This window comes from Sus scrofa, chromosome 7 (genome assembly GCF_054392235.1).
Source record: "Sus scrofa isolate SSC_HxYL_T2T_F1_AM1 chromosome 7, Sscrofa_HxYL_maternal_Yorkshire_Landrace_v2.0, whole genome shotgun sequence".
Classification (NCBI taxonomy): Eukaryota; Metazoa; Chordata; class Mammalia; order Artiodactyla; family Suidae; genus Sus; species Sus scrofa.
Genome location: NC_139389.1, coordinates 11,274,923 through 11,301,251, shown reverse-complemented (window position 1 = coordinate 11,301,251; position 26,329 = coordinate 11,274,923). Strand labels below are relative to the sequence as shown.

Here is a 26,329-nt window from a genome sequence, read left to right as displayed (position 1 = left end):
CTGAGATTGACTATAGCAGGTCCCCATTTTTGGAGGTGAGGAACTAAAGCTGCCTTTAAAAGGTGGGTTATTTGCTGTCCCAGGGTCTCAGCTTGACTGTAAATCAAAGGTTCCACTAGAAGGCTGTCATATTTGTTGGGGAAAAGGGACTCTGGCAGTGTCGGAAAAGTGATCGGCAGTGTTGGAAAATGAGACACATGAACACAGGAGATCTCGACAAGGCTCTTTACTTCGGCAGAAGGGCGTGAGGGTCCACAAAACGCCAGAGGGAAGACCCCCCCACATTTATCCCTAACGCAGGTGATGTACCTGTCTCCTTCTCATTGGTCAGGTCAGGGCGCACGTTCTTCTCGGTTGGCTGATTTGAAACAAATTGCTACTGGGAGAAGAGGGAAAGAGGGGGGTGGAGGAGGGTGCCTCATACCAAGCAGGAACAAATGGAGTGACCAAGACTTCCTTGGATAGAAAAGACCTGTGTCAATTTTCACATATTGATAATGCAGCAGCAGAACCCTTCAAACCCCGATCTCTCCACTCTGTTGTGTTCACATATAACCTTTCTCAGAACTGCTCTGCAAATTAGCACTCGGCAATCACAGGAAGGAAGACAAGATGTGGTCTAAATGCTATGATGCTGTTTCAGACTTATCTGGGTTGTGCGTGGCTCTTAGATTTTGGAGAGACATTACCAAGAGGAGCAAATACAGGTTTGGTGCTGGAATCAAATGCCTGTGCCCTTAATTATTCTTTGACAAGCGGTTTTTGTGGGATGCACACGAGACGGCGCTCATGGAATTCCTGGGCCCAGAAAGCCCAAGCAGCCAAGTCTTTGGGCACGTCTGATGATTCTCCATCAATAACCCCTTTTTGGATCTGTTAACTGTGGGGTCAAACAAGTGATTTCAGAGGGGTCTCATGAAGTACTGATGGGCGAGAGACTTGTTTCAGGAGCACGCTTCAGAGGGGCAGGAGCTGAATGAGCCGCGGGAACTGTGCCTGGCTGACACCATGGCCATCTTAGTGCCATTCCTGACCCTTCCCTCATCAGCAAGAAGGGATAAGACACTGGCTGCGTCTCCAGAGCCGCAGATGACAGGCGGCATTCAAGGTAGGTCCCTGCCCTTAAGAAACTTACGCTCTACAGAGACTCTAAAACAGATTATTTCAAGTGCTGGGGAAATAATTACAAGGTAGCTCACATTCTCGCCTCCTTTGAGGGAAAAGATCAAAAGGACCGTTTTACAATGGGTCAGCATGCTGGTGCCTGTCTGAATTGCCCAAGTGCTCCGGAGGCCCTGGAGGTGAAGAGGGGCCAGGACTCAGTTTTAGTGGCTCTTGGCTTTCCCACTCCCTGCCCTGGCTCTGTCTCCTCACCTAAAGCCTGGGAATCTCGGCGCTGGCTTTCTGACTCACCAGGATGTCATTAAGATGGGCGAGACGTCTGTCCTGCACCTTCCGTCCTTTGACAGAAAGGCACCTCTAGAGATGAATACAGGGTGTTGATGCTGATGACAGCAGTTTCGATTTGCATTTCCATATGCTAGACAACCTAATCCGCCCTGTCTAAACATGGAAATCCCATAACTCTGCCCAACTCATCACTCCATTAATCCACTTAACTCCTGGCCAATACGGAATCTAAATATTTAATCTTGTCTATTTGTTATCTGTGTTTATTCCATGTGAATTTATGGTCTGAATCTCCTCCCTGTTTATCCATTTCCGTGGACTCTAACCTCAACTCGGAGGACCCCAAGTGGGGAAAGAGGATGTCTTTCTTTTCTAGCACCCATTACTGGACTTGGCACATAGTAGGGGGCTAACCAGTTGTTTGATGCGAAAGGGCAAGAAGCCCTCAGAGGAACTGCTCTTTTTTTGGTATCTGCAGAGAGATCTTTGATTACTGCCATGGAAAAAATCTTAGGGTTTCAAACACCTGCCACAGGGCCTGGCCTACAGTGAGGATTTATTTTTTTATTTAAAATTTTTATCGGAACAGAGTTGATTCACAATGTTGTGTTGGTTTCAGGCGTACAGCCAGGTGATTCCGTCGTGTATATGTATATGCTTTGGTAGCATTCTCCTCATTATAGGTTCTTACAAGATACTGAGTCGAGTTCCCTGTGCTATACAGTTGGTTCTTGCTGGTTATTTTAATATTGTAGTAGTGTGTACCTTTTAATCCCAAATGCCTGATTTCTCCCTCCCTACTCCCACAGTGAGGATTTAATGAAAAGTTGGATGAATGATCTTTGATCATACTGCGTCAGCCAGCTTAGAATATAAAAAAGGATTATTCTAGAAGGTAGGAGAGTGGAAATCTGTTTGGCCATAAACTATTACCTGAGGTTGGGCAAGCCCCCTTTTGTTTTTTGGCTGCCTTGAGGCATGTGGAGTTCCTGCATCAGGAATGTCAATGCTGGATCCCTAGCCCACCGAGCAGGTTGGGATTTTGGGACTGATCCTGCGTCCCCAGTGCTGCAGAGGCTGCCACTCCCGGTGCACCCTGTGGGTCAAGTCCCTTAAGGCCCCAGGCCTCGGTGTTCTCATCTGTCTCACACGGACAGATGGGATCAGGTGACTCCGAGCCGCCTTGACCCTAAGGCTCTGTCTGGGTCTGGGAGTCAAGGTCTCGGGGGAGGCAGGAGGACGGGGTACTCAAGGGTTGGAAGGACTGCTTGCCCCGTCGCTGCTGCTGGCACTCGGGGTTCAGGGGATTGGGCAGGGAAATGGGGTGCCTGCTCCCCTCCAAGCCTCCTCCTCACTCTCACGGGCTGTCCCTCACAGCCTGGGCTCGGGACGCCAGACATCTGCTCATTCCATCTGCATCAGCTCATGTTTGTTCGGTGCCCCGGGCCGCCTGGGCCGGGAGTCACCTGGGGGAGGCCTGTGAGGAGAGGGCGGGGGTGGGCCCCGTTACGTCAGAGCCTCCATATGGACTGTGTTTTGCCCCGCGAAGCCCGAGCATGTGGCGGGGAGGAGGAGAGGGAAGGCGATCCCAATTTATTGCTCAGTCATGTTTATTTTCACTCTTGGCTGGCTTAGGGCATTTTTCTTAATGTATCGGGGTCACAATTTTATTGACTTCAAGGACGCCTGAAAGCTGTGTGTGTGTGTGAGTGAGAGAGAGAGACAGAGGCAGAGTCTGTTAAGATGACTTGAGTTTTTCTTTTTTCATGAATTCTTTCCTCAGTAAAAATTTGATTTTTAACATAAAGAGTTAGCCATCCTAGCTAAACGTGATTCCCTGCTCACGATTCATTACAGCTGTCAGCATTCTACTATGATTAGTTTAATTTGCCTAGATCAAAAATTAGGATGTGATTTAGCTGCTTTTAAAGAGACTCCCTCTGAACTATAATGGAAAAGAATTAAAAAAGAGAGAGAATATACAGATATATATAACGGAATCACTTTGCTATATACTTGAAACTAACACAATATTGTAAATCAACGGTACTTCAATAGAAAAAAGAGGCTCCCTCACCTTCTACTTTCCTCCATGAATCTGCACTGCTGGAGTCCTCTGGGGTCTTCAATAATAAAAGTAGGGAGTTCCCATCATGGCTCAGCAGAAATGAATCTGACTAGTATCCATGAGGACGAAGGTTTGATCCCTGGTTTTGCTCAGTGGGTTAAGGCTCTGGCATTGCCGTGAGCTGTGGTGTAGGTCAAAGATGTGGCTCAGATCCCGTGTTTTTCTGGCTGTGGTGTAGGCTGGTGGGTATACCTCCGATTAGACCCTTAGCCTGGGAACCTCCATATGCCTTGGGTGTGGCCCTAAAAAGATAAATAAATAAAATAATAATAGTAAAAGTACCAACTTCTACGTATTAAGCAGTATTAAGCACCGTGTCAGGCCCCATGTTGAACAGTTATATAATTTGATGTAGGAAATCTCTCCATTGTACAGATGAGGGAATTAAAGGAGGTTAATTGGGGTTTAAACACAGGTTTTCTGGATTTGTTCATCTCCTGCAAATTGAGTCCTAAGAAAATAGGATTTAAAGCCTGCTTTGGAGTTCTCGTCATGGCGCAGCAGAAATGAACCTGACTAGGAACCATGAGGTTGCGGTTCGATCCCTGGCCTCGCTCAGTGGGTTAAGGATCCGGTGTTGCTGTGAGCTGTGGTGTAGGTCGCAGATGCAGCTCAAATCCCACATTGCTGTGGTTCTGGCTTAGGTTGGTAAGAACAGCTCTGATTTGACCCCTAGCCTGGGAACCTCCATGTGCTGCAGGTGTGGCCCTCAAAAGACAACAGAAGACAGGAAAAAAAAAAAAAAAAAAGCCTGCCTTGGAGAGCCAATGGCGGGGTGAAAATGTACCTGAGTTCAGAGTGGCAAAGATGGCAGGCACATTTAGGGCTCTTAGGCATGAAGGCAGCACCCATCTTCATAGAAGATGTTTTAATGCCCCAGTGTTTCTCCTGGGCTATCTCTAGTGAGCCACAGAGTCCGCTTCAGATCTTGGGAAACAACTGTCATCACTCTTGCTGCCCTGACGCATCGTCCATCACTGGAAACCTTATTCCTGGGAAGGTGCCACTTTTGAGTGTTTCACCTCATTCACCCCGACTGTCAGGCCCAGTGCTACAGCCGCTGGTTGCAAAGATAGGAAGACTTACTCTCTACCCACCAGGGACTCACAGTCGAGCCCTTCAAGGTTTCTTGGCAGCTCGTTGGGTTGAGATGATGGTGCCTGGTCACTGGGGGTGTGGTCCTACATGAATCTCAGGCTAGAGCCCAGCCCTACATAACCCAGTTCTCTTTCTAAGCTCAGAGTTCTGCAGTGACCCAGATGCAGCTAAGTGAGTGATTTCGTTTATCCAAATTCAAGCACGGCTGGTGTTGACCGACGAGCAATGATAATTTTTTGACTATGTGTCCCATTCAATGGCCTTTCAGTAGTAACTTGTTCTGACAGCCCCCAGCAATGCTTTTTGTGTTAAATTACACTTTTGAGGAAGGAATGGTGTCTGCCAAACTATCAAGGAATGGCCAGGTTGGTACATATTTTTAAAAGTCATTTTTTGATGATTGAGGAGAAGATGTCAAAATTTTCTAAACTTTGATCTGTTTTCCTGATTTATTTATTTATTGGCTACTGATCCTTCCCCTCTGGCTTCTGGAAGCTAGCAGGAAAGGAAAGGAATGTTAGGAGAGTGGTCATTTGAGGGTGACAAAGACGAGTTACATGCACGGCGGGGGGACAAATTGGGCACTTGAATTAGAAATGATTCTGAAACATGGGCCCAAGTATTTCTTACTTGTCATAGTCTATTGTATATTTTTTCACTGTTGAATTTCACCAAGAAAGGAGAGGATGATTGAATTTTTTGTTAAAGAGAAATTACATAAGGAATATTTGTTTCATTATTCCTACCTATAGACATGGAGAGAATGGGTCTCTATGCTGGCATTACAGACTGTTTCTGAGACAGTCGGTGGGAAACTTCTTTGGACTCTGTTTAGATGTTGGTGTTGGTTTTGTGTCTATGTAGATGGTTCCGGGGTCAAACTGACTGTGTGACTTCCTATACAGAGGATGCTAAGAGATCATGCAGAAACTCCTCTAAAGCAGGAATGGAGCACATGGCTTCATAAGAGCCAAAACTTGGGGCCACTTGAGAAATAGTGATTGAGCAGCTGCTGTGTGTCAGACACAACAGCTTCTTGACAAATTATCAAAGAATTGTTTGGTCAAATGACACATTTTCTTCCTTAGCACTTCCAATCTGTGCCTCCCTGAGAGGTGAAGCGGGACTCAGTGATAGTTCCTGTGAGTACTTGTCACTATAATTTGATATCTCCGAACCTAGTTTAAAGACTGCAGAACTTTCTTTGGGAAACAAAAATGCACAGATACAGGTCAAAGCCTTAAACTTTGGCATAGCCATCGACTCAGTAATTTTGCTTATAGAATTAATCTTAGGAGTTCTCTTGTGGTACAGCGAGTTAAGGATCCGGTGTTGTCACCGGTGTTGTCACCGCAGCGGCTCAGGTCACTGCTGTGGCCCAGGTGTGATTCCTGGCCTGGGGAGCTTCTGCAGACCACAGGTGTGGCCAAAAAAAAAAAAAAATAATAATAATAATCCTAAAAAAATTGTCACACATATACCCAAAGCTTTAGTTGCAAGACCGTCTGTCTCAGCACTATTTATAATGAAATCTGGAAACGACTTTGATGTCCAGCATTAGAGGGTTGGTTCAAAACTGCATGATACAAATACATGGCGGGGGTATTATTACATCATTTAAAGTAGTGACGAAGAACACTGTGTGACATGGGACAGTGTGGACGGTAACAGGAAAATGGTTAAAAGATGACATGCACATGATTGTATCGTCATTAAGGAATGTATATTCGCACACAGAAAAAAGATCGTAAATTATGTGGCAAAAAGCTAAGGGTTGTCTCTGGTAAGGTTAGGCATGAGGTTGTCTTATTTTTTAATGTTTATAATGATCATATTTCTTTGTAACAAACAAACAACAAACCTACTTGCAAAAACTAGAAAAGCTTTCAAACAGAAGCGCCTTGTGGACGAAAGCTCAAGTAGATGAGTCCTTCTACATTAACCTCCAGCAGCTCAATTTCATTGTAGCTCAAATGGTGATAACATATGGGGAGGAAGATGTCTGACCTTGGAGTTTCTGTATTTTCTAAAATCCAGAGTTTAGTGGTGATTAAAAAAAAAAAGTTGGGGAGTTTCTGTTGTGGTACAGTGGTTAATGAATCTGACTAGGAACCATGAGGTTGCGGGTTCGATCCCTGGCCTTGCTCAGTGGGTTAAGGATCTGGCATTGCTGTGATCTGTGGCGTAGGTCACAGACACGCTCGGATCCTGCATTGCTGCAACTGTGGTCTAGTCCCGAGGCTACAGCTCTGATTAGACCCCTAGCCTGGGAACCTCCATATGCTGCGGGTGCAACCCTAAAACGCAAAAAAAAAAAAAGAAAAAAATAAAATTTACCTAGAAGCATTTTTCTTCCCTTACAACTCTGAAGAGCACCCAGGAATGAACTCAGCTCCAGTTAGGCAGGTAGACGGTCATGCATGCAGCTCTTGTGATGCTAGCGCAAAAAATGGTGCAGGTAACATGACAAATGCTTACAGGGAGGGATAGGAGAATACTTTTTTTGGTAACAAATGTGCTATTCTTAAAAGTTGCTATCGATTTTTTTGAGTTCCCGTCGTGGCTCAGCGGAAATGAAATCTGATTTGCATCCATGAGGATGCAGGTTTGATCCCTGGCCTCTCTCAGTGGGTTAAAGATCCGGCATTGCCACGAGCTGTGGTGTAGGTCGCAGATGTGGCTCAGATCCCACATTGCTCTGGCTGTGGCATAGGCTGGTGGCTATGGCTCTGATTTGACCCCTAGCCCGGGAACCTCCATATGCTGTGGGTGTGGCCCTGAAACAGAAAAAAAAAAAAAAAGTTGTTATCGATTTTTTAAATTGAAGTATAATTGACTTAAATTACATTAATTTCAGGTGTACAACATAAGGATTCCATATCTTTATACATCAGGAGATGGTTACCACATCCATGTGCTACTTTATTATTTTTTTTTAATTTATTTTTTTTTTTGTCTTTTTGTCTTTTTTTTTGTTATTGTTGTTGTTGCTATTTCTTGGGCCGCTCCCGCGGCATATGGAGGTTCCCAGGCTAGGGGTTGAATCGGAGCTGTAGCCACCGGCCTACGCCAGAGCCACAGCAACACGGGATCCGAGCCGCGTCTGCAACCTACACCACAGCTCGCGGCAACGCCGGATCATTAACCCACTGAGCAAGGGCAGGGACCGAACCCGCAACCTCATGGTTCCTAGTCTGATTCGTTAACCACTGTGCCACGACGGGAACTCCCCATGTACTACTTTAATTGTTTCACTTGCAAGACATGCAGTGGCACTTCTCAGAAGAGCTGCTATACAGAGAGCTATTTTTGAGTCCGCCATATGACTCTGCGGTCGGGTTTTCATGAACAAATATTTTAGCAAAGCGTCAACTGCTCAGCCAGTACTAACAGCCTTACCAGGATGAGGATTCATGCCTTCTTTGGGTGGTAGGGGAGCTACTTTGTGTTTTTCTTAGTAGGGTTGCTGGATGGTAAGAGAGGTACAGAGGCCGACAGATGTTTCTGGTAGGGTTGGGGGTGACTGTACCCCACTGCCCACACCTGACTCTAGTTAAGAGCTGCTGTGGTTACCAACTAGCTGGCGGGACTGGAAGAACAATGAATTGTGAACGAAGCTAGCAGCTAGTAGTTCCACGGCAATTTTGCTTTCAGGTATGTTATTACATTCAGCCCTTTTTGCAACCTTCTGAATGTTATTTATTTATGTGTGTATGTGCTATTTAGTTTTGTTTTTTTACCATTTCTAGGGCTGCTCCCACGGCATATGGAGGTTCCCAGGCTAGGGGTCTAATCGGAGCTATAGTCACCGGCCTACACCAGAGCCATAGCAACGCAGGATCAGAGCTGCGTCTGCAACTTACACCACAGCTCACAGCAACGCTGGATCCCTAACCCACTGAGCAAGGCCAGGGATCAAACCTGCAACCTCATGGTTCCTAGTCGGATTCGTTAACCACTGCGCCACAACGGGAACTCCCTGAATGTTATTTAGATATCAGAAAAGTGACTCAACCCAATATGGAAATCTGCAAGTGACATAGCTGAGACCAAAACCCAAGTCTTTGATACCAAATCCTATTCTTTTCCATAATTTTTGTTGGTTGGAGTCATATTAGGAACAAAGGACTACATAATATTTGGCCAGAAATTTCCTAGCTTAAATCGATGTGGTTAGCTTCTATAGGCTGAGAAATAACGTAATAGACATTTCTTTTACATGATTTGTTTTCAATAAATCTTTTTAGATGATTTTCAAATATCTTACATCATCTTTAAAACTAAGTATTAATTCGCTATCACTTTATAATTTAAACGTTGGAAATTTATATCATCCCTAAAAACAATTGTAAACCTTCTCAATAGAGTGAATTTTTAATCCATTTTGCAACTTGAGAATATGCGATTGTATAAATCGATAACACTCTGATGGCAGACACTGGAAATAGAAAACATGAATCTTGAGTACCTAATTCCATGTGAGAAATTATCCACTTTGCAGACATGCGATAGATTTTCTGTGATTGGGAATCAGTTCGGATACAGATTTAGCACGTGGTGAGTTAGGGGTAAGAGTTGGAATTCTTGAGAAAACTCGGCCTCCTGACACTAACATCGTTTTTTGAAATGGACATCTCTAGGGAATTGACACACAGAATCTCACTACTCCCCAGTTACCTTTGGGGCCTAGATACTCCGTTTGTGTCACCATCATTATGACAATGACGACGTGAAGGAGAAACTGAGGCTGTGAACTAAGTGGCCAGGTGTCTGGGGCCCCAGAAGTAGAGCAGGCTCCTGGCACATCCTCTGAATGAGGACGTTTAGGACCTGGATGGGTGGTACCTTAAGCACTGAAGTCTTGGGAGTCAAAGACAGACTGGAGGAACGGTCCTCAGATGTTATGAGGGTGAGGACCCTTGTTAATAGCAGAGAATTTAATGAGCCTCATGTGATAGTCATTATACTTTTAATTATCTTATTGCTGGAAACTACTTGGTATTGCAAACTACTAGCAACCTCCTTGCAATTACCCCCTTGGCCTATGGAGTAGGAGCCACCGGAGAAGAGCGAGGCACCTTGGCTTTTTGGTGCCCTGATGGGTCCTAACACTCCAAATAGTCTTGCTTTCAACCACCTCTTTGCTTTTAATACTGTCTTTCCCTCGAGAGTCTGGAATTAAGACTATGAGCGTGAGTTCTCTAAGCAAACCTCACTTTGTGCATCTGGGTTGAGTCTCCAAGAAAATTCCAGAAAACTGTGGTCCATCACCCCAGATACCCTTGCTCTTGCCTAAGTTAGTTTTTGCTTATTTGTTTGTTTGCTTTATAGGCTGCGGGTGTGGCATGTGGGAGTTCCTGGACTAGGGGTCAAATTGAAGCTGTAGCTGCTGGCCTACACTACAGCCACAGCCACAGCGACACTGGAACCTTAAGCCACTGAGTGAGGTCAGGGATCAAACCCGCATCCTAATGGATACTAGTTAGTTTCATTACCGCTGAGCCCCAATGGGAACACCTCCTAAATTCTAGTTTTTTGTCTTTTGTCTTTTTTTTTTTTTTTTTTTTTTTAGGGCCACACCTGCAGCATATGGAGGTTCCCAGGCTTGGGGTCTAATTGAAGCTATAGCCACTGGCCTATACCACAGCTCACAGCAACACCAGATCCTTAACCCACTGAGCAAGGGCAGGGATCAAACCCGCAAGCTCGTGGTTCCCAGTCAGATTCGTTAACCACTGAGCTACGAAGGGAACGCCCAGTTTTGACTGATGAATTTGTTTTCTGTCTTAGTGAGCTTTCAGGTAGTCATGGGGAAGCCGCATCTTGCCAACTTACTTTTTGAAACAAAACATGCAGAAAACTTAACTAGTTTTCGGACCAGGTCGCAAGTTCTCCCCTTCCCTCTCTCTTTTTTTTCCAGTTCACCTTTTTATTTTAATAAAATCAGAACATGCATAGCACTCGTGGTGTTAGCATCTAAGCTAATACAATAAGCACTTCCTAAAGCTACAGTGACTTGAGTGGCCGTCTTTACATGCAGCAAGTTTAAATCCACGCTTAGGGGATTTTTGAAACTTTATTAACGGCAAATATTGTTTGCTGAGAAAATGTGCTCAACTGAAGGTACAGGTCGCCGTACATTCCATTTCTTGCTTATGCCAACTTCCCCCCTCCCTTACCTGTGTGTGCTGAATTTCCTATAATCACGTGTATTATTTGCATCACACAAATGAATTGGAAAGTATGTCAACTTTGATTTCTCTGCTTGGGACTCACTCCATTTTTCTGTTTTCCTTCTGCCATTCTTCTTCGTGGACACGAATAGAGGCAAGCATGCTGCTAAGCATGATGTTGGTGTAAGACCCACAGCGGCCTGGACAAGGCTCGTGTGCCCCGAGGGTACGCTTGCATAGCCGGGGTGAGACGGTAGATGGTGTGTGTGGGCTGGTGGGTGTCTGGGAAACCGTCTACCAAACGGATGTGTATTGTGTATAATACACAACAATAATTTTCCAGGCAGGGCTTTTTGCTGTCGTTATTGTTGTTGTCTGTCAAGCTCCAGAGTGGCTCAGTGTGCGCGCAGTGCAGATAAGAGTAGCTGACAATCGGGACAGAAAAGGGAGGGCTCCCCTCTGATAGGCTGGTTCTGGGGGTGGCTGGGGGCTTGGGCGGCACTGATGTGATAATCAGAAGTGAAATTTCAGCCGTGTGACAGATTCTCCACCGAGCCGGGCTGGCTTCTCGCTTTGAAGGAGAAATTAAGCTCTTTCTTCTTGGGCTGCTTATTAGCCTTGCCTGACCTGATTCCCATCACCCAGAATATGGAAACTTGGAGACTTCAGTTCTCTGGCTGAGGAGCCACCATGGCCCAAAGTAAACATTCGTTCACTCGAGTCTTATTTTCTTTGATTTCCGAGGCGCTTCCGAGCAGAGCGCAGGGGAGATGGAAGGGGGTGCTGGTGAGGTAGACTCCAAGTTCATGTGCTGTGGGCTTCCTCAGGCAGGTTGTGGATTTCATCGTCTAGCCATCCAGTTTCTTTGGCAGAAATACTTCTAATCTCAAAAGCGTCTGGAGCCTGAGAACGCTCCCAAGTGTCTGATTCTCGAATCTAACCTAAGTCATCCCTGGTGATCCGGTCATGAATCTGACCTGATTGTCTGTAGGTCTGGCTGGCTGAGGGTACAGAGTACATGCTGCCGCCGCAGTGGCCCTCGCTCACCTGGCCCACGTTCTCCATCCTCCGGTACCTGGGTGGGTGCCTCACCTGCAATCACGGCCGGCTCCTGCCCTTCGCACATCACTGCCTCCAGAGTTGCTGCTTTACTACTGCTGCCAGGGCCGGGCAGGCTGGTGATGTGCTCGTGCCACCTCAGGTGGGTCCCTGTGGACTCCAGCGTTCCCTCGGTGCAGCTGCTGGCCCCGGCCACCACGGCATGCCAGTGCCCAGATCTCTCGGTGCTGCTGCTGCAGCTCCTGGTGCCATGGCCGTCGGCTCTTTCTCTCTTCCCATGGATGCCTGCTTAAGAGTTGCCACTTAATCTGCTGGGGACCAGGAGGCAGCAATTTCACGTGCCTTCAGGCCATTGCTGTGCTCCACACGCCTCAGCTTCTGGATATGTCCGGGGAATGTGGCACACTCTTGGGAGGTGGGACGTGGAGTGGTTAAAGCACAGGCCCCAAGGTCACTGGCTGGGTTCCAGTCCCAGCTCTGCTACTTACTAGCTGTGTGACTGTGGGTAGTGTACTCCCCCTCTCTGAGCGCTTCCTCATCTGTAAAATGGGATGGTACTCCTCTTCCTCCCAGGATTGATTACAGAATTCCTTCACTTAGAACCCTGAGAAGGCTGTAAATGTGTGCGACATTAACAATGAGTGTTTTTGGAGTTTCCTCGCGGCTCAGCAGCTTAAGGATCCAGTGTTGTCCCTGCTGTGGCTCTGGGTACTGCTGTGGCACGGGGAATTTCTGCATGCCGTTAACACGGCCCCAAACCAGAAAACAAAAATGATTATTTTCTGCTCTGTCCATTTCATTGAACACTGTCTCCTCCAACTGCAGGTGTCCAGGGATTCTTTCTGCGCCACCCCCCCCCCCCAGTACAGAAATGACCTTCCTTTTCCTTTGTCTTTCTTTCCTTCCTTCCTTCCTTTCTCTCTCTCTTTCTTTATTTCTTTCTTTGCTTTTTACGGCTGCACATGTGGCATATGGAGGTTCCCAGGCTAGGGGTCAAATTGGAGCTACACCTGCCAGCCTACACCACAGCCACAGCAAAGTGGGATCCAAGCTGGATCTGCAACCCACACCATAGCTCACGGCAACACCAGATCCTTAAGCCACTGAGTGAGGCCAGGGATCGAACCTGCAACCTCATGGTTATCAGTAGGATTGTTTCCACTGTGCCATGACGGCCACTCCTGTTTTCTTTTCTTTAGAGGGCTCCCACTGCAGCCATTTCAGGCCTTTCCTCCCCCAAGTCAGACGTGTCCAGGAGGGTCGCCACTAGCCACGGGTGGTTATCGGGAACCTGAAATGTGGCTGGTCTGGTGTGAGGTGGGCCATAGGGATAAAATGCTCATGGCAATGTCAAGTCAAAGTCTGAGAAAAAGAATGTAAACTCCCTTCTTGATGATTATGTAGACTCCATGTTGAAATGATAGGTTTTGAGGAGTTCCCACTGTGGCACAACAGGATCAATGGTGTAGATCCCTGGGACACTGGTTCGATCCCTGGCCCAGTGGGTTCAGGATCCCACGTTGTTGCAGTTGTGGCACAGGTTGCAGCTGTGGCTCAGATCTGATCCCTGGCCCAGAAACTTCATATGCCTTGGGGTGGCCAAGAAAGAAGGAAAAAATGATAGGTTTTGAATATTTGGGGCCTGAGGAAATATATTACTAAAGGTTGTTTTTTGTTTTTTTGTTTTTGTTTTTGTTTTTTGTCTTTTTTGTCTTTTCTAGGGCCGCACTCGCAGCATACAGAGGTTCCCAGGCTAGGGGTCTAATCAGAGCTATAGCTGCCAGCCTACACCACAGCCACAGCAACGCAGGATCAGAGCCACGTCTGCAACCTACACCACAGCTCACAGCAACGCTGGATCCTTAACCCACTGAGCAAGGCCAGGGATTGAACCCACAACCTCAAGGTTCCTAGTTGGATTCGTTAACCACTGTGCCACGACAGGAACCCCTATATTATTAAAGTGAATTTCACCTGTTTCTTTTAAAGTTTTAAAAAATTGACTACTAGAAAAGAATTTTTGTCGTGACAAGATGCAATGCACCATTTTATCATTTTTAGGCATGCAGTTCATGGGCATTAAGTGCATTTACATTGTTGGGGAACCATCATTTTCAGCTCCAGAACTTTTTCATCTTCCAAATTGAAACTCTGTACCCATTAAACACATGCCATTCTCCCCTTCCCCCAGTCCCTGTGACCACTATTCCTCTTTCTGTCTCTATTAATTTTATTATTATTTCTGCTTGAGGAGTGCCAGTCATAGCACAGTGGAAACAAATCCAACTAGGAACCATGAGGTTGTGGGTTCGATCCCTGATCTTTGCTCAGTGGGTAAAGGATCCAGCATTGCCATGAGCTGTAGTGTAGGTCGCAGACGCAGCTTGGATCCCGCGTTGCTGTGGCTCTAGCATAGGCAGGTGCCCATAGCTCCAATTCGACCCCTAGCCTGGGAACCTCCATATGCTGTGGGGAAAAAAAATTAAAAAAAAAGAAAGAGTTACCTAAGAACTTTTCCAGATTTTGGAAGTTTCTGGATGTAGCTCTCAGCAGGACAACTCCCGGGACCTGGACAGGGATCTGCTTAGATGGCGAGTTACACGAGTGGAAGTGGCCTTTCTCCCCCCCCCTCACCCCCCGCCCCCGTCGGGAGGATTAGTGTAATTAGAGCCTCTGCTTGTACAGCACTTTGACATTCTTGGATGAAAAGTGCTAGATGAGCGTAAAATTTTATAACTGTAATGGAATCTGAGCAAATAGCATTGTAATAAATGGGTCTTGCTGCTGATGCTGCATTTAAGAGTCCCTTCTTTATTATCTCATGTTTACTATATGTGATGAACCGAGGTGATTAATAACAATGATAATAATTACTCCTACAGCACTTTACGCTTTCAAAGGGCTTCGTGGCGGGTTCATTATGTAATCTTTACTCTCCACAGTGGCTCCTGTGCTCTGTCAGGTCGGTTTGTTTAAACATTTTCATAGAAAGGGAGACTTTGGAGGAACAGCACAGAGGCATGAAGTTTTCAAGTTCATGCAGCCTGGCCCCGTGGGGCTGGGAGGTCTCACGGGCAAAGCGAGGACGGGTGAGGAACTGGAAGTGAGGATGAAATGGAGCCAGAAGAAAGGCCCAGGTGAGGCTTGGTTGCCTTGCGGGGCTGGGTCTGGACTGCTGGGCTCTGGATGGAGGACCTGAAGCGGGGGTATTTGGCCAGCTAACCCCAAAGACAGCTTGATCCAGAATTTGGGGCTTGAGGTTCCCACCCCAAGGCCCCTCTGCTCAGGCCTGAGTGTGCCCATGGAGTTTCGGTGGAAGCCTGTGTCCGCTCAGCCGCTCCCTACCAGCTGGCCAAGGTTGATCAAGGGGAGTAGGGCTTTATAGCAGCTAATTGGGTGCTATAAGGAACAGACCCCCAAACTGTAGTGTCAGCAACTGTGCATGGCATAATCAGCTGCTCCAAATGCCCGCCTGAGGATCAGCCCGCGGTGAGCCAGCGCTGTAGGTATTTGCCAGACGAGCAGTGTGTCAATTACTCCGCGGACGGCCAGATTTATGTGCTTTTTGGCCGTGTCGCGGAGCTATTAATCATGCTCGTGAACAGGCCCCATGTAAACCACAAGCGAGTGGCACATCCTTGGACCATCCCAGCGAAACACTGTCATGTTTCCCCCTATTTCTTCTGCTGAGGTCTAAGGGACTAAAAATCAGGATGGAGGCAGAGTATGGAGCAATAATCAAGTACCATCTACCTTTCGTTTCTCTTCTTTGCTCACAAATAAAGACCAAGCTATGTTTTCTGGGCCAAGGAGGCCGGATTCCTAGTCAGCCTCAGGAAATGGCATATTTCACATAAAAATGTACCCATTCCCCATTTTCTTTTAATGACAAAGTGAGGATTTCATGGCTTTCTTGTATTTTTTTTTTTTAACACCACAGATTAGATTGGCCATACATGTAGATTTCTTATTACTTGCTAAGCTACATATCTCAATACATCTAATGTCATAATTAAATGTCATCAGGCTAATGTGTATGAGTGTTTTGAGCTTTATCGCTAATTGCTGTGTTAGCATGAATTAGACAGGGAAGTAATTAGAAGCCCCCATGTATCTGAGTCACGTGGTGCGGTTTCTGGGCCAGGCTATGCATGTGTGTGTGTGTGGCCGGGTGGATTCTAGAGAATCGGTTCTTCCCGCTTCCCCCTCATTCAGGATCGCCTCAAAGCACTCGCTAAGCTCTCCTGTCTGGGCAGAAGCCTCTGAAACAGCACCCAGAATGGAGGCCATTGTCTGCAAGTGGGGTTCCATGTTTCTTGAAATAAGCAATTTTCTGTCATCAGTCACCAGGGGAAGCTTCACTCTGAGCAGCAGAATTAAGGGAAGACAGGTTTCAGGGCTCAGAAAGCACGTTCCTCTTCAGGACAGATAAGCGGGGACTGGGGCGGGCACGTATGTGTGGTGAAAGGGTCAGGGTTTGTGCGAAGGAGGAAAGAGGAAGACACTTGTTTGCAGCTTGAGATCTCGTCTCATCTTCCGACATTCATCAAGTCCCGAAGGGCCGGTCCTGCGATCATGTGATGATGGAATGTCTACCTCCTCCCCTCTGCCCCCATTCTTCTTGGTTTTGCACTAAACTGGAGTCAGAGGCGAGGCCTAGGACAATCCTGCTCTGGCTTCCAGCTGCCCTGGCTCTCTGGGGGGAAGCAAGGCCAGGCCTTCGTCACCCAGGCCCTGGGTCCAGGAGAGCCCCCCACCCCGCCTCCTCCAGCCCCAGCTCCTCCTGCAGCGCCTCTCAGCCCAGTGGCCCTCTTTTCTTGGAAGGGTGTGACTGCTTCCCCTGTGAATTTAATTCTCAGGGAGCTGAGGGAGACAACGTAACAGCCTCAGGGAAAAGCCTATCCTTAGATAACCTTTATCTGCCAGAGAGGCCCCTGCCACCTGCTTGATTCTTAGGCAATTTTAATTCCCGGCTGCCCAGTGATAGGGAATGGGGGGGGGGAAGGGGTGTCCTTCACTCAGCTGGGCTCCCCATAGGCTGTTCCCACAGCCCCGAGGTACACTGTGCACTTGGCCTGCTCCTGTTTTGTTCATCCAGATGTTTTTTAATGTGACGGATTTATGCGTCTGCCCCGCTCATGTCGGAGCAGCGTTTCATTGTGGTTTCAGCTCTTGTCCTGCAAGGACTGGCAGAGCCCACGGAGCTGTTCCCCTCCCGGGGTGGGAACAGGAGAATGAGAAAGACTCTGCCGCTGCCTGACAGCTTTGACAAGCCTTGTCAAATTCCCATTCCCAGAGGTGCCTCCTGCCCATTAGGAGGCTGATTGCTTACAGGGGAGCCTCCTGAATTCCACCGGAGACAAGATCAAGGCCTGATGCCCCGCCAGAACGCCGGGCCTCCCTGGGTCTGACCAACACATTGTGACAGAATGGCTTGTCAACAAATAGGCCTGGGCGAGGAAGATAAAGACTTGTCATTTAGAAATAAATGCCATGATTTCTCTTCACAATTTGTAAGCTCTTTTTCAGCTCGTCCCCCGCCACCGCCTCCTCTCTCGGCCCCATTTTTGCTCATACACGTCTCCTGCGGGATGCTGGTGCCCCGGTGCTCACTCCTGCTGGGGGCTTCTGGCTTCTTCCTCAATAGCTCCTTCCCCGCTTCAAAAAAAGTCTCAAGGCAGCACGAAAGCAGGTCAGAGGCCAATCCAAAAACCTGTCGCGTCTATCTCTAAAATGGGCAGGAGGTATCTTTAATTCCTCCCTCTGAGGAGAGAGAAATCAGAATAGTAGCCACTGGCCAGAGAGGGAGATTGATAAGCACACAAGGGGACTTTTGGGGATATCGGTGTTGGTATACCTATTTGTCAGAACTTTTTTTTTTCACGGCTGCACCCACAGCTTATGGAAGTGTCCGGCTCAGGGATGGAATCTGAGCTGCAGCTGTGACCTACACCACAGTTGTGGCAACGCCAGATCCTTTAAGCCCACTGCACTGGGCCAGGGGTCGAACCTGAGTCTCTGCAGTGACCCAAGCTGCTGCATTTGGATTCTTAACCCATTGTGCCACGGCGGGAACTCCTGTCAGAACTCACCGTACCCTTAAAACCTGTGCACTTTGCTGTCAGTAAATAATACTGGCATTTAAAAAAGGCAGAAGGTAAAAAGAAGAAAAATATTTTAGTAGTTCTACCACCCAAACAAAATCACTATTGACATTTGGCATAGTTCCTTCCAGTATTTTTTATGTGTGCTTATTATATATTATGTATATACAGCATGCAGAAGTTCCCCGGGCCAGGCATCAACCTGTACCATAGCAGCAACCCAAGCAGAGACAACACGGGATCCCTAACCTGCTGCACCACGAGAGAACGTCCATGTGCTTATTTTAATAATAGAGTTGTAACCAGATTGATGTTTGCTGTTTGGTCCCCTTTTCAGTTAGTGCTACATTGTAGGCATTTCCCATGTTATAATACGGATTTCAAAAAAACGCCACGAGTGGCTGGATGGAGGCTGGCTGGTTCACCTTTCTCGCCGGCAGCGGTGTCTAACCGAGCGATGGTCAGCTTGCCAGCTCGAGCCTTATGACCGTTTCCCTGAGACAGAATAGATCAGTGAGAACAAATGTCTTTGTGTTTCTCAACATATATGCAGTTTAAACATTAATTTTAGTGCCTTAGGAAGATTCATGCACGTGTATACAGAGCTAAAATGGCTAAGGTTAGTTTATTTTGCAGGGTTTTGTTTGTTTGTTTTTAGGGCTGCCCCCACAGCATATGGAAGTTCCCAGGCTAGGGGTCGAATTGGAGCTGTAGCTGCCGGCCTACACCACAGCCACAGCTACAAAGGATCCAAGCTTTGTCTGCCGCCTGCACCACAGGTCATGGCAATGCTGGATCCTGAACCCACTGAGTGAGGCCAGGGATCGAACCTGAGTCCTCATGGATCCTTGTTGGATTTGTTTCCAATGCACCACAACAGGACCTCCCCCATTTTGCCATTTTAAAATGAGTATCCCATATTAGCCATAAACCCCAATTCACTTCTGATCTCTGGTTTGCTTTGTTGTCTATACCAGAGTCACAGGGACCCATATCCATCATGAAGTGAGTTATTCACCGGCATGTGTGGGGATAGCGTGAATGCTGTCATTTTCATTTTAATGTGTGGAATGAAAAAAAAAAAATACATCAAGGCTTTTTGACGAGCATTTGGAGTCTCCACTGCCTCAGAGCTGGAGGCTTAGCTGCCAAGTGTGCAGCTTGACTCCTCTCTTCCTGAGTGTCTTACCTCTGTGCACGATCCCGTTCTGGGGAAGGCTTGTGACCTTGGCTGGACCCTTTCTTGTCCACAGTTGGTTGCCTTCTTGTCTTCTCAGCATCATGGACTCCTCGCCCCACGTCACCTGCGGGGAAGATGTTAGGTGACCCCAGAAAGGGAAGGAGCCCACCGACCTGTTATTCTGGGTCAAACACGACTCTGAGGTTTTCTCATTTAATTGGCACAATGGCCCTTGAAGGTGGATGTTGTTTCTACTTTGCCCAAGAAGAAACTAAAGTCCAGAGGGTTAGGTAAGCTGCTCCTGTAGACATGGTTGTTCAAATAAGAGAGGTTTACGGTGGAGGTAAACGAGCAAGTCACATCTTGTTCTCATTCCCCACTGTAGCAGCTCTTCCCCGGAAAGGCCCGAGGCTTCGTGCAGAAGGAGATAAGATGCTGAAGCTTCCAGAAGACCTGCCTTAGCCAGAGCCATGTCAAGCAGAGTGTGTCCGGTGGGTGGGTGGGTGTTTGAGAACCAAGTATGTGTGGGGCAGGCTAAGACTTAGGCCCCATCAACCCCAGTCACTTCTGGTGGCACCTTGTGGTCAAACTGTGTTTCCATTCAGGTGGCGGTATTTCCACGAAGGTACTTCCAGATGAAAAGAGTTGGCTCTGCGTGTTGCCAGCACTGCATGTTTTTCCTTTCAGCCACCGTTTCACCAGAAGTGGTGATTCTGGCAGGAAACTGGAAGGATGGAAGACGTTAGGAAGTGTCAGGTCCAAATCAGAGAAGGGAGGACCCTCGGTGAGTTTAGGGGCCTTCCAGGTCTAGGTTTTGGACTCCTCTTCTAGCCTCTACTTTTCTCAGAAGATGATTAAGTACCGGTGGCCTCCTAGGACAACTTAGGTTTGAGAAGAGTATTTCTAATTCCTCTATCCACTGATTTTTCTGCCTGATGTTTGCCTCCCCTCTTGAGACACGCAAACCATCCTAACCGTTCTCATTTGGAGGGACTCAATCAGAAGTGAGAAAGTTGGTAAGGGCTGCTCTTGGCTGGAGGTGACACACCCTGGGACTCTGGCCACTGTGACTCTGTCTGGTGGCCCCGGGGTCTGCAGGCATCATTGTCCTCTGTATAGGGTAGGCTTTCCACTGGCAGGAAAGCGGCTAAGGTGTCAGCAGGCACATTGCAAGTACGACCTTAGCCTTAGGGGAGAGTTCCAAGGGTAAACAGAAGTTGTCTTGTAACCTTGTCTTTGTAACCTCTTTCCATCTCCTTCTCTCTCTCATACACACACACACTCTCTCTCTCTCTCATACGTTAAATAGGAAAAAAAAAATGTTTGGACTCACATCTTGGATTTAGCATCTTATCTTTATGCTGATGGAAACACCATTGATGGGGTGGTGGGGGGGAGAGGGACAGAAAGAGACAAAACCAGAAAGAAGAAGACAGATGGAGGAAGAAATTGCATTTTCCTGGCAATATTCAGAACCACTCATCCATAGGTCATAAACCATTGAAAAACTTCCTTGGAATTGTCTAGCCTTAAATAATGCTCTGGGTACTATTAATACAGATCTAGTATCTAAGTTGATTATGAAAATAGGTAACAACATGAAGCGATGTGTAAAGCAGGGACTTAAGCTATGCCACTTATCCCGTGACCATGGGGAGCTGTCGAAGCTTTCTGTAAAATGGGGATAATGATACTAACCTTCTGAGGCTATTCTATTAACAGAGTGAAAGAAGATGTGCGAAAGTATTCTGTGCGTACGTTTAACTGGATGCTTAGCTCACATGAATTCTCTGCCCGGTAGCTTTACCCTAAGATGGTCTCACGCTGCAGCGGCAAGCTTCCGGGGAGTTTCTCTCGGCACGCTGGTAATTGTCATTAGTCTTTAAAATGACGCCCAGAGTAGATTCATCTCACCATGAATTTTATGGTTCAATAGAGTCTAACTTGACAATGTGAGCGGATAGGAGGTGAAGGTGTCGTATTTGTAAATGCAGGTAAAATGCCTTGCTGTCATGTATGCATCTGTGCATCTAGGATGTTCCTTCCACACGTGGAAAGGGCTCTTGGTGAAAATATTGACTCTCACGCCCATCCCATAAAATAGGTAACATTATCCCCATGTTACAGATAGAGAATCTGGGGCCGGGAGATTACGGGTCCTGGGTGACTCTGCCCATAAGGGGCAGAGCTAGGATTCCAGGTGGGTTCTTCCTGACTCCATCGCCTCACCGTTATCCAGGCTTGTGGAGCCACAGTGTGAGTATAACAGAATAACATACGTGATCCCAGTGACATTGCCTGGGAGTCAGATGTCTTCCCTTCCGTGTGCTCTCTGGGAACAAAGCTTGCCTGAAACTTGAGTTACCCGAGGCACCTGTCTGATCTAAGGTAAAATGGAGCCTCAGAGCAGGAAGAAAGAGCTTAATGACATCACCCAACTCTCACCACTCTTAACATTCTGGTTCACACAAATTTTTTCTTTTCTTTTTGTCTTTTTAGAGCCACATCCACAGCACATGGAAGTGCCCAGGCTCGGGGTCACAATGGCGCTGCAGCTGCCACAGCAATGCAGGATTCACACCTCGTCTGTGACCTGCATCACAGCTCACGGCAATGCCGGCTCCCTAATCCACTGAGTGAGGCCAGGGATCAAACCCACATCCTCCTGGAGACGACGTCGGGTTTTTAACCCACTGAGCCAGAATGGGAACTCCCACACACAGTTTCCTTTTTCAAAAGTGTGTTTTGTTTTCAAGGTTATTTTGCCATTAATTAACATAGGGGAATGGGACAACGTGGATGCCCGAATCTTTTCGTATAATTTTTTACTTGTTGATCCATGGCTGGTATTGGATTCCATTTCTGAAAATCTTCCTGGTGCTCTCTTATTGCATTCCTAGGGGCAAGGCAGTCCCTGGAGCACAGCTCTCTTCCCACCTCACCAGGAACTCAGCCTCTTGGCTCACAAGAGATGTTCCTTCCTTGGCATCTGAGGACCCAAATGCTGGAACCCCTGCCTGCCCAGGAATCATTCCTCTGGATATTTCTTAGGCATTTTTTCCTTTTGTAAACCATGCAATGTTATTTTAGAACAATTCTATTTCCAACGAATTTTTTTTTTTTTTTTAAGATTTGGCTTTAAAAAGATAGGTTTTGGCTATTCAAAAAGGTTACTTATATAAACTGCCTCATTCATTCCTAAGCAAAGGGAATTCATTCATGAGACTGGGAACCTGAGCTCTGTCTTCCAGGGAGGGCTTTGGAACCCTAGAGACTAGAGTTTGAAACCCCTTTACAGGCTGAGGCGGGCCAGGGATGTCCCTTAACCACTCTGTTGCTCCATCTTCAAAAGGCGAGGATAATATGGCCTCACCGAGGTCTTGGAAGGATTAAATGGGATGGTGTCTGCAGAGACCTCGTGGCATCAGGCCCCGGCGACTGCTCATAGGACAGTCTCTTACAATCACAGCAAGGCATTCAGACGGCAAGAGCAGCCGTCCTCTCTTGCTACGAAACATTTGGGTCTAAGTGTCTGAAGTGGTAATCATTCAAAATCTGGCTGTGCGCGTTTTAAATCTGCTCTGCAGAAAGGGCCCGGAGGAGTTAAACAGGAATATCATTTTTAGTTGTTTTGGAGTTTTTCCTCTTTGTTTAACATCAAAGTGGTCTGCAGTCCATTTTGCCAGTTGATACATATTGTTGTACTCACAGAAAGGCTGGAGGAGCTGAGCTGGCTGCCTGATTAGCTGTGACTCCTTTGCAGACTGGCTGAGAGACCAAATGGATTCTACCCCTTTAAGGTTTTAATGATAAGGGGGCGGGGGTGGGGAGACGCTCCTTCCTTTTGGAAGGAGACTCTGTGGAGGCCCCGCTAATAAATCATTTGTTCTCTCTGACTGCACTCTCGCATTCACATGGGCACAGACTCAGATGGTTTCCACTTGAAATTTCTCGTCAAGTGCAAATAGCTCCCAGCCCGAATGGGAGAGGCTTTGAGAGGGGAGGCGCAGCTTGTGACCGGTCCCGGGGACTCACGTGTGGGTGTACAAAGCCTGTGCCGCACAGGAAACGAAGTCAAAGGCTCCCTTTGTCCCCACCCCCTCCCCCCCAAGAGGAGAAAATCAGCCCCAGCGAGGATTTTGGAGCTGGACGGGCTGGCGCGATCCTGGAGAATCACCCCCGAAGCCTGCGCTCTCCCAGGGAACGCTTTGCCAGGCTCTGAAGAAGCTACGCAGGCTCGGGAGGAAAAGCAGCAGCGGAAAGTAACTTGGCTGGAGGGCGGGGGGCGGGGACGGGACCCTCACCTGCCAAAATCTGCTTGGGCTCTTCGGGGTCCTTCTCGCTCCTGGCCTCGGGGGGCGGTGTGGAAGTGGGGGGATGGGGGACACAGTGGCCACGCCCCCTCCGGCTCCCGGGCCTGCCTCCCAGCCGGGTCCATCCTGCCGCCGCCAGGGAAGCCGCTGGCCAGGTTCGCGCCCCGCCCCCGCCCCCAAAGGTGTGTAGCTGGGCTACCCGATGGTTAATGCGCGTGTCTGGTGGGCCTTCGCGTAATTTGATTTGCTTGATATCCAGAGTGATTCCCCCCCTCTGCCTTCCTCCTCCCTTTCTTTTCCTGAGTTTGTGGCAGTATTTACCTTAGTTGGTGTTTTGAGTTGATGAATGACACGTGTTTCTTGGTGTTCGTTTCCGCCCAAGTTTTAATTAAATCTTGCACGAGGCTTCTGTAATTATGGATCTGGGTCTCTCTCCCTCATTTTGCGTGTCAGCGTTTCTCAGCGTTCAGAACTTTGCTGGGGTTTCCTTTCTCTCCTCCTCACCATCCAACCCCAGTGCTGATGGGCCAGCGGGAGGCCCCCTTCACTTGCAGCCATCCTTTGGGTTTTATGGTCTGTGATGGTGGCAGCCACATTCTGCTCCTGACCAGTCCATTAGGCTGGAGGGGGATCCCCCTCTCAGAAAGAGGTGCTGGCCTGCTGGAGGAGGGCCGGGCTCGCCCCAGGTCATGGGACACCTGCACAATAACCCCCTCAGTAGATGCTGCCCGGCCTGCTGGAGGGTTCTGCTTCTATCATGAGTGAGGCCACTGCTGTTTACTTGTTCTTCTTCCTTCTTTCTAAGAGCTGTATGGAGGAAGCAGCCTCTGTATGTTCCAGCTGAGAGAATGCCCACACGGCCGAGACAGCAAGAGCAATGGAGTAATGGTCTAGGAAACAGCTGAAGTGAGCCAACCCGGGGTTGCTATCTGCCTGCAAAGCAGCGATAAAAGGAGCGCAAGGCCGTCTGGTTCAATTTTTGGAGGATCCACAGCTATAGGGCCCAGACGTAAGCTGAATGTGCTTCTGAGGTTGCAAAAATTGGCTGTTTCTTTGACCATATTATTCACCTGCCTAACTCACTCCTAGAAAACTGCTAAGGAAGACATTCAGAATTGGAAAAGGAGAAAAAGATCTTAAGCAGCATTGAGAGATATTTTAGTGGTTAAGAGGATGACCTAGGAGTTCCCATCGTGGTGCAGTGGTTAATGAATCTGACTAGTGAACCATGAGGTTGCCGGTTCGATCCCCGGCCTTGCTCAGTGGGCTAAGGATCCGGCGTTGCCATGAGCTGTGGTGTAGGTTACAGACGCACTAGGATCCTGCATTGCTGTGGCTACAGCTCCAATTCGACCCCTAGGGTGGGAACTTCCATATGCCGTGGGAGCGGTCCAAGAAATGGCAAAAAGACAAAGAAAAAAAAAGAGGATGGCCTTCATGGTTTCGACATGGACTTATTCTCATGACGGTGCTGAAAGTTAGAACACAAATGCCGTGGGGTGTGGTCCTTGCCTGCCCTGAAGTAGCTTCACAATCCTGTTGGGGGCAACAAAGCTAACACAGGCATTTAAAACAGTGGCAAGACGGAGTTCCTGCTGGGGCGCATCAGGATCAGCGGCCTCTTTGGAGTCCTGGGACACAGGTTCGATCCCTGGCCTGACACAGTAGGTTAAGGATCCAGTGTTGCCACAGCCTCCTGGTGTAGGTTACAACTGTGTCTCAGATCTGATCCCTGTCCCAGGAACTCTATATGCCATGGAGCTGCAAAAAATAAATGAATATGTAAATAAATGAAACAGTTCCAAGAGGCCAGGCCAGGCTGTGGAGGAGAGGGTGGAGAAGGCACAGGACATAGTCCCTTCCCTCCCCGGCCCTAGGGAGTGCCGGGCCCGGGCGTGTCATTGCTCTGGCCTGGAGTCCTCCTGTGTGTTAAAGGAGTCAAATGCAATAATCTCCTCAAGTTCCTTAGAGCCTTGATCTTCAGAATCTAATTACCACCACCAGTCGGTCTAGTGTATAACCCAGCAGTAAAGGGAGGGAGGCAGACGGAGGATGCTGTGAGCCCCCGGGTTCGGGAAGGGCTTGTGTCTCCATGAACTGTACGGCTGCAGGAGGAACCTCTGCAGAGCTGGGGCTCAGGCTGGACTTGGAAAAGCCGGCAGGAGACCTAGCGATAATTGCTAATCCTGTGATCGCAAGGTGTGTTTGGAGAACAGGGAGGAGGCCAAACGGTCCCAGCGGTCTGGGAGCGAGAGGGAAGCTGGAAAGTTGGGCTGGGGCCAGCTGGCGGGTGTAGAACTCTGGCCTAAGGAGCTAGAGGCTGAGCTTGTGGGTAAAAGGCGGCCATGGCAGGGCTGATGGAACAGAGGGCAGGCTGCTCTAGGTGTGTTTCTGGGACAGCGTGGAAGCAGCCCAGCCCTCATTTTTGGCACAGGTCCTGGCCCCTCCTTGGTGTCAGAAGCTTCAACTCGCTGCTTTTCCCCACTTGGCGGTGCTCAGTCAACCACCGGCAGAGCACTGGGTCAGAAGACAGGGCAAAAGACAAGGAAGTGATAAACGGGGACAGTGGTAATTGCATTAAATTTTTTTTTATTTTGCTAAAATATACATAGCATAACATTTAAATTGTAGCCACCTTTAGGGATACAATTTGCTGGTAAGTCCACTCACATTGTTATACCACGGTCACCACCATCCCTTTCCAAAACTTTTTTTATCATCTCAAATAGAAACTCTGTACCTGTTAAACAACAACTCCCCATTCCTCCCTCCTCCCCTGCCCCTGGGAACCACATTCTACTTGCTGTTTCTATCAATTTGCCTGTTTTAGGTACTGCAGATGAGTAAATTCATACAATGTTTGA

At 47.9% G+C, this 26,329-nt stretch overlaps 2 long non-coding RNA genes across 3 annotated transcripts; one reads left to right on the top strand and one right to left on the bottom strand.

Moving 5' to 3' along the window:
• Nucleotides 1-396: 396 nt before the first annotated feature.
• Nucleotides 397-26,329, top strand: LOC110261782 (uncharacterized). Of its 2 annotated transcripts, none has more exons than XR_014809609.1 (3): nt 397-1,108; nt 23,265-23,414; nt 24,271-26,329. It is a non-coding gene; the product is annotated as an uncharacterized LOC110261782 (long non-coding RNA). The 2 variants fall into 2 exon arrangements; XR_002346319.2 differs by having other exon boundaries at nt 21,652-23,414.
• Nucleotides 18,191-23,518, bottom strand: LOC146401194 (uncharacterized). The gene is made up of 3 exons (XR_014809616.1): nt 23,457-23,518; nt 19,162-19,276; nt 18,191-18,467 (listed from the first exon to the last, which is right to left on the bottom strand). It is a non-coding gene; the product is annotated as an uncharacterized LOC146401194 (long non-coding RNA).